The sequence below is a fragment of the Papaver somniferum genome, chromosome 5 (genome assembly GCF_003573695.1).
Source record: "Papaver somniferum cultivar HN1 chromosome 5, ASM357369v1, whole genome shotgun sequence".
NCBI classification, from domain to species: Eukaryota; Viridiplantae; Streptophyta; class Magnoliopsida; order Ranunculales; family Papaveraceae; genus Papaver; species Papaver somniferum.
The window spans coordinates 148,766,622-148,784,454 of NC_039362.1; the positions used below are offsets into that span (position 1 = coordinate 148,766,622).

Genomic DNA, 17,833 nt, shown 5'->3' on the forward strand with positions numbered 1-17,833 from the left:
TAAAGAAAATATGGGTTACGATATGGTCCTTGGACGTCCTTGGATCCATACCAGCAAAACCAAGTTCGACATACCCTTCCACAGAAATCGTCATTGAAAGACCCATCTAGAGATGATGTCCAATCGAAGGACCCTGTTAGTTACTCACTTCCATAGAAATCTGAACCTGATCCGGTAGAAATGCTTGAGGAAAAGATGAAGCTGTGCACCCTTGAATCGCCATCACAAGTAAGTCCTACTCCACAAATCTCGTCGGAAACAACTATCCCGCAACTTGTCAAGACTTTTGGGACTTGACCCGGCAATCAATCCATGTTGACTCTAAGATGCGAATGGGAGGATGATCCTTTTCAAAAGTTTGTTATATGTCTAGGAGTCGTTCTGGAAACATAATCGTCCTGAAGACATGTCCATCTGAGATACCAAAACCCCATTATTTTCAAGTTGGCGACACAGTTGAGAAAATAACCACTTCTCTTGTAGAAAAGCCTTACTTGGTTACCGAAGCCATATTAGGTGGATATTATAAGCTTCCCAACACTGACACACCCGCAGGGGTAGTCATACATGAGAAATGGCTTAAGGCTATCACAGCTTAAAACATTTTCACCAGTTTTGTCTCGATTTCCCTGCTTTCAGTAATATTTGTATTTCCTCCAAAATGTTTGCAATGTTTTGTACTCATGCTTAGAATTAAAATTTTACATGAATAAAAAGTATCTATTTCATTTTCATAAAATCCTTTCCAGATATACCTGTTCAAAACCTAGACAAATAAAACCAAAAAAATGGTATCTCAGAAAGACCCATGATGAATAAAACTATTCAGAGAAGAAGTTTTTAAAGATTGGCTCGGCACCATCGACATGTGTCTTCTCCAACTTTTCAAGGTTCGCGGTAGCAAGTTTTAACTCCTGAGTCAACCTCTCAATATCATCTTTTGCTTTCTCGACCGCCTCCGGACCATAAAAGGTACCCGCTAGACTCAGCTTCTTTTGTGCCTGCAAGGATGTGACGGACCGGAAAATTACGCCTTTGGCGCGTTTCCCCACAGGCCGTAACTTCCCGATGCGCCATGATGAAGCTACGATCCGGGACTTAAGGCTAGGAAAATGCACACTCATTTTCCCTCTCAGACATGCTCAACGAGCATGATGCGGCAAAATTATCTTCCACACCGTTCCAACTTACCCTTATTCCGCAGAGGGTTTATCACGCAAATAAAAACTTTCTTAATATGGCAAAAATGACCTTTTGAGTCCCTGAACGATGGAATTTGGCTAAATTCTAGTGACCATGTGGATCTATAGATGGACATGTCTTGATCTTTGGGACGTTTCCCATCAAAATGGACTCATCTTGAGCTAAATTACGACACTCGGGTTTTTAGCCTATGTCGAACGCCTTGATAGGAAGTATGAACATTCAAGGAATGAAATGCAACTAGCCTCATCAAGTTTGGCCATAATCATCTCTTGCATCGAATTACCGAGCCAGATGATATGAGAGGCCAGAATGTCGCAATCATCTCCCAATTAGATGATATGAGCGACAGAGTGCTGGATCGGCAATGCTGCAACTCATTGCGGCTGCCTACGTACCATTCCCTACTCTAAAGGGATCAAGCACAGACCGTAATTCATCCTCGAAGGGACAGAAACTTAAACCAACTCGTTTGCAAGGTCGTGGCCTAGCAAAAATGGTAATGATCCGTATAGGTCGTTCTGTCAAAATGCATCCAAGTGATGCATGTTTGCACTACACCAAATCCAGGATTTTGTCACAGGGCATATCTGTTACTGATTTCATTTGTAACACTTATAGAAACGCTGTTATAAATAATTGTTGCAATATGTTGCAACGCTTTTTTCTGTGACAATTATTAATTAAAGTCACATCTTATTAACGTTACAAATTAAACAGTAACGACTGAACTAATTTTACGGTTGCGACACGTGACTTACTGCAACCACTAATACAACGGATTTAATTGTTACTTAATAATTACAACAATTATGCTGTAGACACGTGTCCGTTACTGTCACATATACAACAACAGATATAAGTGTGAATAATTAGTTTGCAACGATTGGACGTAGGACACGTGTCACATTTGGTCACGGTTATAGTAACACATATACGAGTTACTAAGTTTACCCACAATTACTTAAAGGACACGTGTCTTTGTTGTCACGATTACTGTAACGTTAAAACTGTTACTTTAAGCTGTAACAAAACAGTGATGCTGACAGGTGTTTCTTTTTGTAACAATTTCAAAAATAACTGTGAAATTTTTTAAAATAACAAATAAAAAAATATGGATAGCCCGGGTCACTATGGTGGACTTGGGATTCCAGTTTAAAGGCCTGCAATACAGTTAAATGGGATTCCAGTAATACAATTAAAACTGACACACAGACCTGCACTTTCTTCTTTTTCATATACACTCCGATTCTCAATCTACAAATCATCCACATTATACTGTGATCCATGTATTCATTACAGAAACCCAAACACAAAAATTTAACCGTAAATAATCTAAAGCCATCAACACTGTGAGATGCGAACAAATAAAACCAAGCTTAACTTCTTAATAATACCATATGATGAGCTTAGACAAAGTTACCAGTTCATGTAATTCCGGCGTTTGGCATTCAATACGCAAGACCTGTCCAACAATTAAATGGGCTTTCAGTAATATAATTAAAACTGACACACAGACCTGCACTTTCTTCTTTTTCATATACACTCGGATTCTCAATATACAAATCATCCACATTATACTGTGATCCATGTATTCATTACAGAAACCCAAGTACAAAAATTTAACCGTAAATAATCTAAAGCCATCAACACTGTGAGCTGCGAACAAATAAAACCAAGCTTAACTTCTCAATAATACCATATGATGAGCTTAGACAAAGTTACCAGTTCATGTAATTCCGGCGTTTGGCATTCAATACGCAAGACCTGTCCAACAATAAAAATGAACACGTCAATGACAGAAGTTCCAAGTTTCATTGATCAAGAGAGGATTAAAGATAAAAACAGGTTAAAGAAAAAACTAAAATTGTTTATTGATTTCTCTTCATAAACTCCAAACTACAACTTAGCTATTTTTAAATCAAAACATAGACTGTAGTGGGCATTCCACTTCACATGACTACTACTTCCTATAGTGTAAGTAAACAGACTCAACATGAATACCTACAGTTCAGCACGTCCTATACAAGTTACTTAACGAGGACAATGATGATATATGACCAGTTGCGGCCTTCCATGAAGCTGCAGTCGGTAAAGGTTTATCAGGTGTACCATGTAACACTTGAGGAACTGTCGAACTGGGTGACAGGAACATGGACAAGAAGAAAAATAAGCAGCTGGGTATTTGCAGTAACAGGGGTCAAAAGGAAATTCAGATTGACAGGAGACATGAGTTGGCCGAATTATGACCCCAAAAGAAGCATACCGGGTTTTAAGTCATTATTTCCACAGGAAACACCGAGGGAAAAGGAAGCAAGAAAAACACAATAAACAGTATAAAGAAGAAATGAAGTTAAAGAAGCTCAGGTTCGGTTGAAAACACCATATATTGTACTCAGGGGGAATGTTAAACCAGGGCAGACAAGTGATCCTGTAATTGGCTTTGCTACTGCCACAGGCCTTCGTGATGCTGGCTTAACACCACCTATACTAGGAAAAAACATGGCTGCTAAAATGCGCAATTGATTCTACTAGCATGGCCCCTCAGAAAAAGCCTAAGGTTTGATTCTAATTTTTGTTATAGTTTAGTGAAATAACTCAAAAGAATGTATACGTACCCTGTTGATATCAGTAAATTATTTAAATATATATTTGTTGCCCATGCATCATCATGTTCATATCCAAATTCAGTCACTAGAAGAGATCTATCCACCTGGACAGAATAACCAAATTCACATTGCAATTATTATGACAAACCCAAACTTTCTTTGCATATACTATAATATGCAACAAACTTAGATTAAATAAAGAACAAGACAAAATTGATGCGTAAGTTCTAAGCAACCAGTACTCACCCGATCAGTTTCACTAACATGGCTTGTCTGTCCATTACAGAAGGCCTCGCCACCTGAAAAACCAATTGCCCACATAAATAGTTAACAAAGACATAATAAACAAAACAAGACTGCAATAAGTAATCAATAACATCCATACCGGCTGATGCAGAAAATGTACGGGTATTCCAACACATAGGACCTCCAACAAAATTCAACCTGGACATGAAGAGATGCGCATAAAGAAAACACAACCAGCAGCTAACCTCCAGGTACAAGAGTACCACCGCCAACACAGACACACACAAGAACCATCCATCCAACCACTCCAACATTAACACATTCCCCTCCACCACTTCTTTCTCACCATAATCAGACCCCTACAATAAAATCAGAAAACGGAAATTACACATCCAGCAGTTCATTCATAGGAATAAAGAAAACACCACAACAAAAACCTAACTAAAAAAATTCCCAAACCTGTTTTGAATCCAAATCACATTCAGCAGTTAAATTTTGAAGCGCTTCCATATCAGTACTCTGCATAAAACAAACAACATTATCAAAACCAGAAAATCAAAACAAGAAAAATACATAAAACAAGTACTAAATTGATAACCAAAGGATTTACAAATTTGAACAAATATTAAGGGCTTTTCTTAGTAGTAAGAGCTGTGTAATCTAGGGTTTGAGGAGCAATAAGATCAAAGGGAAAGTGAGATCAAGGGTGCAGTACAAAGAGAGAGCGAGAGAGCAATACCAATACACTATGAATGAACTGGCAATTCATCTGCATATCTTCCAGAATCTTGGATGCCAACGATCACTTCAGGTTTGGATTCCTTACCAGTTGATTATACTGTGGAATAACATTGACTTCGAGGAACGCCCATGAATGAGTAGTATGGAGTTTATTAATCCTACTTTTAAAAGCAAAAGTAAAGGATTAGTAACTAAAATTAGTCTGCTTTAGGTATATATAAATTGAGTACAAATGGAGCTTACCCCGCATTCCAGTTTGAGGATCAGCGACAGGATTTGGTAGAAGCCCAGCTGCGTTGTTGGAGTTTTCACCCATACTCATCTACAACAAATGAGAAAAATAAACAAGAAGTTTAACTTACACCAACAGGGTATTATAAGATTATGCAGCTACCCATATCATAAATACTTGTAAAGAAAAAAATTGTCACGACACTCTTTTACCGATAGGACTTGCATCAATATACTCCATGGCAAACCTGACTGTTTCATTCACGAGGTTCGTCTCCTTGACAGAACCTTCACCTTGCCCTGTATCAGTTTGCACATTGACATTTCAATAGAAAACATAAGTGTTATACAAAATAACAAACATCACATAAGAAAAGCCATATTCATGCTAAGAACTACTGCATTTCACTTATAACTGTTATCTGCAATTCATTCTTACATGCTCAGAACCCAAAACATATGCAAAGCTTTTTTCTCTCCTAGTGATATAAGAAACAAACCCAAATTTTTAGACAACAGATCAAACCCCTAATTTGAAATAGCCGAATATCAACATAATAATTCTAAAACCCTAATTTGAAATAGCAGAACAAACCTAATTAAAAAGTTGGAAACGAAAAGGTAGTGCAATACTCAGTTTTATGAACTGATGTTGTGCTGTAGACTGTGAGATTTTAGGCTATGAAGCTTGTAGTGAGAAACTCAGTCTCAGACTTGCTGTGAGTTTTATGAACTGATGTACATGATGTAGACTGTGAGTTTTAGACAAATTTTGCTCCCACTTCCCGCTTTCACCCATTCACAGTAAAACATAACCTCAGTAAATTGACCATAGTCCAACTCAAATATTTGATTAACAACCCCATACCACTTGGTCAATACATTGTTGGGATTTTTATCGCCTTTCTTGCTCCTAAATGTGGTGTTTGCTGTCATGCAAACACCACTGTCTTGACTAACAACTATTTCTTCATGATACTTGGGAGAGAAAACAAACCCATTCACACGGTACATAACAAACTCTTTCGCATCAACAGGACCTCTTATATATCGCCACAACAATGTATCCGTTTTATTTTCTTTTATCAGCTACGCAATAAAATAAAACACCACTACCATTAATAGCAAACCAACATACATTTTGCAAACACTGTCAGTATAAAGTAGACATTTTGCAAACAACTTGCATGAGAGCGCAGGAGTCGACACAAGTACTAAATGTTTCAGACCCGCTACACATCTGGTCATATGAATATTACATTGTCCTCAATGTAATTGAGTCGTAGAAATCAAGGTGGGAAATTATAAATTGCAAAAAAAAAATAAACAAATAAAAATAAAAGATAGAGAAAAGGGAACAAATCTGATGGGTTGACTCCCACGAAGCGAAATGTATTGTTTCCCTGCTTTCAATAACACATAATCTCAAACAAAATGAGGTTGATACCCCAAAGTAAGCTGCCAATCATATATATAGAGTCTTAAAAGTTGGGGATCAACCCAACCAATCCGGTTGCCAGTTCAACCCTATGAAATGAAGTTGTAAAATATCAGAATTTTCAAACTCAGTTTGCCAGATTACTAGAGATAGACCCGAGGTTCTCATTCTGGTGAACTGAAGTTGTGAAATATCATAATTTACAAACTCAATTTGCCAGATTACTAGAGATTGACCCGAGGTTCTCATTCTGGTGAACTGAAGTTGTGAAATATCATAATTTACAAACTCAATTTGCCAGATTACTAAAGACTGACCCGAGATTCTCATTCCGGTGAACTGAAGTCGTGAAATATCAGAATTTACGAACTCAGTTTGCCAGATTACTAGAGATTGACCCGAGGTTCTCATTCCGGTGAACTGAAGTTGTGAAATACCAGAATTTACAAACTCAGTTTGCCAGATTACTCGAGATAGAGTCGTGGTTTTCATTCTGGTATACTGAAGTTGTGAAATATCAGAATTTACAAACTCAGTTTGCCAGATTACTCGAGATAGAGTCGTGGTTCTTATTCCGGTGAACTGAAGTTGTGAAATATCAGAATTTACAAACTCAGTTTGCCAGATTACTAGAGATTGACTTGAGGGTCTCATTCCGGTGAACTGAAGTTGTGAAATATCAGAATTTACAAACTCAGTTTGCCAGATTACTAGAAATTGACCTGAGGTTCTCATTCCGGTGAACTGAAGTTGTGAAATATCAGAATTTACAAACTCAGTTTGCCAAATTACTCGAGATAGAGCCGTGGTTCTCATTCCGGTTAACTGAAGTTGTGAAATGTCAGAATTTACAAACTCAGTTTGCAGATTACTATATGAAACGATAAAATTACCCTTGCCGAAATAAATGTAGCAAGTATTGTGGAGATTGTGAAAATAACCGGACCACCGTTACTTGAACAAGTGCAGCGAATTCAAGAGATCGTGAAAATGACCAAACTACCCTTATTAGAATAAATATACTATCTAAGGAATGTAAAAATGACCATATTACCCTTACTAGGAATTAGTGCAATAAATATCATGGAGGCAGTTAAAATGACCATACTACCCTTATCGAAAATAAGTAAAGTAAATATTACAGATTGTGAAAATGACCATATTACCCTTACTAGAAATAAGTCAATAAATATCATAAAGACAATGAAAATGACCAAACTACCCTTATCAAAAATAAGTAAAGTAAATATTATAGACTGTGAAAATGACTATTCTACCCTTACTGGAAGTAAGTGCTATAAATATTATGGAGATTGTCAAAATGACCAAACTACCCTTATTGGAAACAGGTGCAATAAATATCACACAGACGGTGAAAATGACTATACTACCCTTACTAGAAATTAATAAAATAAATATTATGGATACTGTAAAAATGACCAGACTACCCTTATCAAAAATAAGTAAAGGAAATATTACAGACTGTGAAAATGATTATTTTACCCTTACTGGAAATAAGTGCAACTAATATTATGGAGACTGTCAAAATGACCAGACTATCCTTATCAGAAATAAGCAAAGTGAATATTACAGACAATGAAAATGACCATACTCCCCTTATTGGAAATAAGTGCAATAAATATTATGAAGACTGTGAAAATGACCAGACTACACTTATCGGATATGAGTAAGTAAATATTACAGTCTGCTAAAATGACCATTTTACCCTAAGGGGAAATATGTGCAATAAATGTTATGGAGACTGTCAAAATGACCAAACTACGCTTATTGGAAATAAATGCAATAAATATCACACAGACGGTGAAAATGACCCTACTACCCATACTGGAAATTAGTGAAATAAATCTTATGGAGACCGTGAAAATGACCAGACTACCCTTATTGGAAATAAGTAAAGTGAATATTATAGCCAGTAAAAATGACCATATTACCCTTACTGGAAATAAGTGCAATAAATATTAAATATTATTGAAACTGTGAAAATGACCAGATCACCCTTTTCGGTTATGAATAAAGTAAATATTACATTCCGTGACTCTGTGAAGAAAATGACCATTTTACCCTTAGGGGAAATAAGTACAATAAATGTTATGGAGACTGTGAAAATGACCAGACTACACTTATCAGAAATAAGTATAGTAAATATCACTGACAGTGAAAATGACCAAATTACCCTTATTAGAAATAAGTGCAATAAATATCATGGTGACAAAGAAAATGACCAGACTACCCATATCGGAAATAATCTAAGTAAATATTATAGACTGTGAAAGTGACCATTTTGCCCTTACCGGAAAATGACCATTTTACCCTTACGACCGTAAGGGTAAAATGGTCATTTTCACATCTCCGTAATATTTACCGCACTTATTTCCAATAAGCGTAATATGGTCATTTTCACAATCTGTAATATTTACTTTACTTATTTACGATAAGGATAGTCTAGTCATTTTCACGGTCTCCATAATATTTATTGCACTAATTTCTATCAAGGGTAATATGTTCATTTTCACAGTTTGTAATATTTAGTTTACTTATTTCCGATAAGGGTAGTCTGGTCATTTTCACAGTCTCCATAACATTTATTGCACTTATTTTCACTAAGGTAAAATGGTCATTTTCACATACTACAATACTTTACTATTTTTCATAAGGGAAGTTCAGTCATTTTTATAGTCTCCATGATATTTGTTGCGATAATTTCTAGTAAGGTAATATGGTCATTTTCACAGTCTCAAATATTAACTTTACTTTTTTAATAAGGGTAGTCTGGTCATTTTCACAGTATTGCACTAATTTCCATTAAGGGTAATATGGTCATTTTCACATTTGTAATATTTACTCAACTTATTTCCGATAACGATAGTCTGGTCATTTTCACAGTCTCCATAATATTTATTGCACTAATTTCCATTAAGGTAATATGGTTATTTTCATAGTTTGTAATATTTACTTTACTTATTTCCGATAAGGGTAGTTTGGTCATTTTCACAGTCTCCATAACATTTATTAACCTTATTTCCAGTAAGGGTAAAATGGTCATTTCCAAAGACTATAATATTTACTTGACTTATTTTTGATAAGGGCAGTTTGGTCATTTTATAGTCTCCATGACGTTTATTTCTAATAAGGGTAATATGGTCATTTTTACAGTCTGTAATATTTACTTTACTTATTTCCAATAAGGGTAGTCTGGTCATTTTCACAGTCTCCATAATATTTATTGCATATGTTTCCAATAAGGGTAAAGTGGTTATTTTCATAGTCTGTAATATTTACTTTACTAATTTTTGATAAGGGTAGTTTGGTAATTTTCTTTGTCTCCATGATATTTATTGCACTTATTTCCAGTAAGGGTACTATGGTCATTTTTAGTCTGTAATATTTACTTTACTTATTTTTGATAAGTGTAGTTTGGTCATTTTCATAGTCTGCATGATATTTATTGCATTTATTTCCAGTAAGGGTAATATGGTCATTTTTACAATCTGTAATATGTACTTTACTTATTCTTGATAAGGGTAGTCAGGTCATTTTCATAATCTCCAGAATATTTATTACACTTATTTCCAGTAAGGGTAAAATAGTCATTTTCATAGTATGTAATATTTACTTTACTTATTTCTGATAAGGGTAGTTTGGTCATTTTCATAGTCTCCATGATATTTACTGCGCTTATTTCTAGTAAGGGTAATATGGTCATTTTTATAGTGTCCATGATATTTATTGCACTTATTTCTAGTAAGGGTAATATGGTCATTGTCATAGTAAGGGTAATATGGTAGTTTTCAAAATGTGTAATATTTCCTTTACTTATTTCCAATAAGGGTAGTCTGGTCATTTTCACAGTCTCCATAATATTTATTGCACTTATTTCCAGTAAGGGTAAAATGGTCATTTTCACAGTCTGTAATATTTTCTTTACTTATTTCTTATAAGGGTTGTATGGTTGTTTTCACAGTCTGTAATAATTACTTTACTTATTTCCGATAAGGTTAGTCTGGTCATTTTCACAGTTTCCTTAATATTTATTGCACTAATTTCCGTTAAGGGTAATATGGTCATTTTCACAGTCTGTAATATTTACTTCACTTATTGCTGATAAGGGTAGTCTGGTCATTTTCACAGTCTGCATAATATTTTGTTGCACTTTTTTCCATTAAGGGTAGTATGGTCATTTTAACAGTCTGTAATATTTACTTTACTTATTTCCGATAAGGGTAGTCTGGTCATTTTCACAATCTTCGGAATTTTTATTGCACTTATTACGATAAGGGTAGTCTGGTAATTTTCACCGTCTTCGGAAGAAGCAGATATGTCAAAGTCAAATTTCTATAAAGTCATGACTTGTTGACTTGGTCTTGATCCTGTTTTCTAATAAGAAAATTAAAGAAAAAAAAGAAAAATGTATTTTGATTTATAGAAATGAAATATAATTATTAGTTTGTACAAATGTGGGAAAATTAGTGACAAGTAAAATTCAAAGTGTTATAATTTTGGGGTTGTTTTAGATGTGTTGAAATATTTGGGTGGAATCATCACTTTGAATTATAATTGTGATTGTCCGTAAAATTATCAACAAATATTATTGTGACTAATAAAAGAATTTAATATTCCTAATTATTAACACGAATACAAAATTAATAACAGTTATAACTTTTGCAGGACTTATCACAGGTGTATCTGTGACTGAAAAATAAACTGTGACAGGTTGCACTGTTACAAAATCCTGATTTTGGTGTAGTGTTGGTCCGCAATATGGCATAACGATTCCTAAGCATCAAATGCCCTCTTCGCTAGGCTAGACAACTATAAATGAGCCTTAGGCATCATTTATACTCTTCCGACTAAGCTGTAAAGCTTACTTGGTGCATAGTCCGCATATGCACCTTCAACCAACTACCCCTCCTTATATATGTTTAAAAGACATTTTTACAACTTTGATTGGGGGACCAAAAATCATTCATCAACTCCCCATTCCGTGATGGCTGCACCTTACCACCGTGGTCAACAACGATGTACGACCGTGATGGCTGTACATTCAATTCTGGCTCAGAGGTTAGTTCTAACGTCCGGCCATGACGGCTGAACATTTCCTGAGCCAGGTCTCGTGAAGGGACGTGATGGATATACTTCCGTCTTTGGCCCATAGACCACTCCAATGTCTAGCCGTGATGGCTGTACAATTCAAAGGCTATCTCACTTGGTGCATGGTTCGTATATGCACCTTCAAGGCTTCAACCAAGTACCCCTCTATATATATGTCTTAATGAAATTTCTACAAGAATGGAAAAGGGAGCATATTGACATGCTTGCTTCACTATTCATGGCCGTTTCCATCAATTTCTGAATGACTAGCCAAGATGGATGCTCACTGCCACTGCCACTGCCAACCCGATGTGCAGCCATGTTGGTTGTTCGCTGCCAACCCGATATCCAGCCATGTTGCTTGTTCACTGCCAACCCAATGTCCATCCATGTTGGTTGTCCGCTGCCAACCCGATGTCCAGCCATGTTGGCTGTTCACTGCCAACCCGATGTCCATCCATGTTGGATGAACATTGTCAACGCATTGACCAAGTTCCAATGTTCATTTTCCTACGCAATGGAAGCTTTGGCTGAAGCTTCATCTCAGGACATGGCACATCTTTGAGCATGCACCATGCCAAAAACACGGGGTGTTACAAAGGAAGTCACACAACCATCCGACAATCCATTTTGGCCGCCTCAGCCTCATCCAATACTGTATTCCAATCCTGGAGCACTATATCTGAAATATCTTGGCAAGGAAGGAGCACCATTTCTTGAACCGTCAGCAACAACATGGATACCTTCTCTTCCAGGGACCGATATATGCTGTAATCGCCCACAAAGAAATGACCAAATTTCTTCCATATTTTGGAATACAATTCAGCGTAAAGAGAAAGAACCGTAAAACCGCCTATGCATTCGTAACTAGGACGGATTCGGTCGAACTTGAAATCAAAAAAAGCTCTGGAATTTGGATATTCAGTTTCACTATCTTGTGCAACAACAAATGTATCATACGGAATACTTCCATTGCTCGAGGACGGGGAAGGTGTTTCATCAGAGAGGCAGTTGTGGCAATTTCTGAGGCTTCTTCTGAAGACTCCTTTTCCTGTCCCAAGCTACATTCGTGTGAGGTGTAGACGCATCAAAATTAGCAACGATGCAACCATAAAGTTAGAGTATTCTCTTCTCGGGGGAAATTACTCTTAAATTCGGTCGAGATGACAACCGATCATTACAAAGAATACCACGTACGGCGCCATGAATCTCTAACAAAAATCTAAGAAGAAAAGAGAGTTGCAAGTCCCAAAATATTATGTACCGCGCCATGAGATTTTTTTTTTCCCGTCGACATAATGGAAAGGGACACTTGTACAAAGACGACATGAATATCTAAGGATTGTTTGAGATTTTCCATCGAAGGAAGGGAAGAACGATAACGAGGGACTGATTGATTGAAACGCATCTGTCGAGCGGATTTGTCGATGTTATAGCTCTATATTGAAAACATGTTTGTGCCAAGAGCAGGAAGATAGCCCGGGATGCAGTTGTGCATAAAAGTAGCTTGACCATTTGTGATGATGTTTCCCCACTTCGTCAATCCAGAATGAAGAATAATGTCACATAACACTGCGAAGGTTGATGGAGCCAGTATTGAAAAAGCGGGGTCTAACAACCACACCCAATATTTCGCTTAGCAATATTTATGGACTAACTCCAATATACTTTCAAGAGAATCAACTATACAGTCAGACTCAATCTTATGAAAAGTATATCAAAGAGTTATATCTCAATTTCTCAATTCAATCTGTAATCAAACAAATAGGAATTTGCGAGTCCGATCGAATATAAGAAATAACTTGGACGGTATAAAAAACCAATATCCAAGTGTCAATCAATTTAGTCAACAACCAAAGGTTGGATTCTCAATTGATTGAACTTACGCAAAACCTGTGATATTTCAATTATATAAACTAATATAATACGGAAAAAAAATAACACAGAAATTTTGTTAACGAGGAAACCGCAAATGCAGAAAACCCCAGGACCTAGTCCAGATTTGAACACCACATTGTATTAAGCCGCCACAGACACTAGCCTACTCCAAGTTAACTTCGGATTGAAATGTAGTTGAGCCCTAACCAATCTCACACTGATCAAGGTATAGTTGCGCTCCTTACGTCTTTGAATCCAAGCAGGATTCTACGCACTTGATTCCCTTAGCTGATCTCACCCACAACTAAGAGTTGTTACGACCCAAATTCGAAGACTTGATAAACTAATCTGTCTCACACATAAAAGTCTATTGTATAGATAAATCTGTCTCCCACAGATAAACCTATGAGTTTTGTTCCGTCTTTTGATAAATCAAGGTGAACAGGAACCAATTGACATACCAGACTTAGAAATATCAATCACCTCACAATAATCTTAATCGTATGGTAGCGAAACAAGATATTGTGGAATCACAACCGATGAGACGAAGATGTTTGTGAATACTTTTTATCTTTCCTATCGGAGATTAAATCTCGGGCCAATCTTAGAGAAGATAGTACTCAATCACGATAGAAAACAACAAGATCAGATCATGCAACTACATATAAAATAATTGGGTCTGGCTTTCACAATCCCAATGAAGTCTTCAAGTCGTTATCCTGCATGGTTTTAGAAAAACCTAAGGTTAAAGGAAAATCGAAGCTAGTCGCAGCTAGTATCACAAAGAAGGTGTGGGGATTATGTTTCACAGTTGATAGAGTTCTCCTTTATATAGTCTTCAAATCAGGGTTTGCAATCAATATTACTTTGGTAACAAAGCATTCAATATTCTCCGTTAGATGAAAAACTGATTAGACTCAAGCTAATATCTTTCACACTAAAATGAAAAGTGACGTCATTTAGGTATGAGTAACCATACCTAAACGTGTGTACCTTTATTGGCTCAACAATAGTTAACCGAAGTTAGCCGTATGAACACTTTTATATCAACCATATTCATCTTAACCATAACTAGTTGAAATGACTCAAATGAAACTAGTTCTAGAGTTGTTCAATCGTTTATATTCTCATAGAAGTATACAAGACACAATTGAAGCAAAATTGATTTCGATTCCCTCGAATCAAGTCATAAACATTATAGACACGGTTTACAAAAGATTATATTCCTTATTTTATAAATGTATTAGTTCATAAACAAACCGATTTTAGAACATAATCCACTCTAGATGCAAACGGGTACGCATACCTAAGTAGCCGGACCGAGTTTGGATTCTTCAGTAAGCGAACTTGTAACCATACCATAAACTCAGTAAAGTCCTGGAACTTAAACCTCACGTCAGTACGCGTACCGGTATGCGTACTGAGTTCCCGGACCTTGACTAAACCAAACAGTACGCATACGGGTATGCATACCATGGTTCCCGGACTTGGATTACGCATATGCAAGTACACATACTGTGCTTATTCCAATTGTTTTAAACTCTCATTTCAACCATTGAAACATTCTCGGAAGACGGGAATAGCCGTCTCACGCAAACTATTAGCTTCAAAGCAATCTTCAAGTGAAAGAATGATCAATACGAAACATTCTCAGTCTACATCAAATGAATGTCTCACACAAACCATGTAAGATATTACCAGGCGATTTTAACATGATCATCTTTTGACTTTCGTCAAGAATATAAGATGAACTTGGTTAAAGCGAATGATTACTAACACATATTTCGAGAAATATGTAAGCGAGTTAAACTCAGCTCGAAATATCAAATGTGTACAATTGAAGTCTATGTATGTCATGTACCTGGGCTGGGATATATGTGGTGGTTTATTGTTATCTGGAGGGTAGTTTAGGTACTCATATAGTCGAGAGTAGTAAGCCGGCTATATTACCCAATCGAGCTGTATTTTGTGAGCTAGCTAATGCAAATGTGAAAACTTATCTTCTTCTCTGAATCTCTCTGTTACTTCTTCTCTAGCAATGTCTTCTTCTTAGTATCCCCCTATCTATCCCAAATCATCTCTATCCTTAGAGACCCAAACTGTTTCTAATTATCCAATTTGTAGTGGGTTCACTACAACTAGTATCAGAACGATCGATTCTCCGACCGCTACGATGGCCGCTGCAACAACTAAAGCTTCACAAGTAGAAGCAGAAATTGAAGAATTAACCACTAGGATTGATATCTTAGAAAAAGATAAATATGAAGCCAGACAAGCATTATATAGTGAATTATTTTATTTGAGAATGAAGTCTATACGTCTAATCTGGGATAAGAATTCACCAGATCGTGATTTTAATCTTCTACAAATTGAAACTCTCATTTCCATCGCGGAGAAGAAGTTGGAATCACTACAAGAGGTTGGGGATGTGGAACCTACGGATATGGAGGATGAGATTGTCATAGAGGAAGTGATAATTGATTCAAGTTCAGCTCGTAATTTCACTCAACGATCTACGAATCCACCAGTATCAGATGATGTTTTAGGTTCTTCTCCAACAATAGATTAGAAATAATAGATTTGGTGAATCGAAGTCGAAGGTGATCGAGGAAAAAATCGATGGTGATTTGAAATCAATTCCACTGGATTCTAGGTCAGTAAACGATTTCTCTCAAAATTCTTCTACTTATACAACAACAGATGAAGGTAATTTTCTATCTACACCAATAATTGCTTTCTCTAGTGTTAATGGATCTAGTGTTGTTAATGAGATTCAAAAGTACAAGGCCACTATAGTGTTTCTGGATTACCAAGAAGGTAAACCATTCAATCTTGGTAATGAATCTGGTGTTGATGATGTGGGTTTTAAAGTTAGAAGGTTATAAATGGAGAGGTCAAGGATTTCAACTTGTTGAATGAGTTTTGTGGAAATATTTCTACTCCTCTAACAATGGAGAAGGTAAAATGTGTAATTCTTATTCGAAGATGTTAGTTGTAACAAGTTCAGACTCATATCAGAGATTACTTAACTACCTGGGAAGTAATAATTTTGAGTCAGGGCTTATTTGTGCAAGTAGTGAAGACTGTTCCTGTGATGTCATGGTTTTTGCTGGAAGGGTAATTCATAGAGGGAATTGGTTTGTCTTGAAGAGGAGGTATCATTATTATGCATATGGTGGCAGTAGAGATGCTAAGAAGCTGCCTGATGAAATGCCGCTACGATATGATGTTCTCTGGATCCTTAAATCGAGTCTCCAAAGACTAAAGCAAGATGAGTATCGCATGGCACATGACATTTTTGATCAATTCCTTGTAGAGAGTTTTAAGCTCAAATTTCCTTCATTCAAAAATATACAGTCCACCATTGAAATTCCTTCATCGGATAGAGCTCATAAAAGTTATCATCACCAACTTAATTTGATTACAGCTCAAGAAGAACTTTCCGAGTAGCTGGGAAACTCAAATATGTTGCTTCTTACAAATTTCAAATGATCTGGTAGGGTATGTTCGCGCTGCTGTTTGGGTTCCTCTAGAACGTTATTTGATCGAGGAAAGTTGTTTGAAATTTTCAGCAGGTATTCTCATTACAATAATAGCAGTTCCAAATTCAGTTTAGGTATACTTATTTCTGGTTTGACTTAATAAGTTGATTTTTGTGCATGTATCCAATACACATGTTGTTATAAGCGAATTGTAAATCTTTGGTTTGGTTTAGAATTGTCAATTGCGAAGGCGAATGTATGTATGTTTGTTTGTTAAGAATGGTGACAGGGGTGATGCCAGAGGGTGGTTTGATAAAATATTTCCGCAAGGTAATGTTCTCTTAGCTGGGGTGATACTTCAAGTGGAAAAAGAAAGTGAGTCTGAGAATGTGCAAGAACTAGAAGAGGCTCAGAAAGGGTTGTGGAGTATGAGAGACGTTTGTGGCTATATTTTGGTTTTGTTAGAGCCATATGGATTGTGTAGCTGTATTGCTTGTGGACCTGGTGGATGGAGTTTAAGCTTGGATCATTATTTGTCACATCTTAAGGATGCAACTGTGCTTGTGTTTGGTAACAAAAGTGACAGTCATGTTGTTTGCAAGTTCTTTGAGGAAATGTTGCAGCAAGTTAGTGGCACAATGAATACAACTGAGGTGTTTGAGAACACTCGGGAGCTTATTAATCAAATGTTGGGTAGCAGTAAACAGAGTTTCATCTATAACAAAGAGCATCGTAACTTGCAGCTGGGATATGGTCTACTTGAAATATCTGATGGAGTAATGAGCAGTTTGAGTAGTGAAAGACACCTCTATTGTGTCAAGGATTTTGCTGGGAGGGTATTTGATAGAGGAAGGTTGGTAGAGTTAATTCAGAGGAGTACCGAATTCTGCCTAGAC

General features: G+C 36.5%; 1 long non-coding RNA gene across 4 annotated transcripts; it reads right to left on the minus strand.

Moving 5' to 3' along the window:
* Positions 1-4,316: 4,316 nt before the first annotated feature.
* On the minus strand, positions 4,317-5,269 carry LOC113277962. 4 transcript variants are annotated; one of them, XR_003325243.1, is made up of 5 exons: positions 5,244-5,269; positions 5,043-5,121; positions 4,798-4,957; positions 4,518-4,577; positions 4,317-4,417 (listed from the first exon to the last, which is right to left on the minus strand). It is a non-coding gene; the product is annotated as an uncharacterized LOC113277962 (long non-coding RNA). The 4 variants fall into 4 exon arrangements; XR_003325241.1 differs by having other exon boundaries at positions 4,798-4,960; positions 5,244-5,260; XR_003325240.1 differs by lacking the exon at positions 5,244-5,269 and having other exon boundaries at positions 4,798-4,960; positions 5,043-5,167.
* Between the last annotated feature and the right edge of the window lie 12,564 nt (positions 5,270-17,833).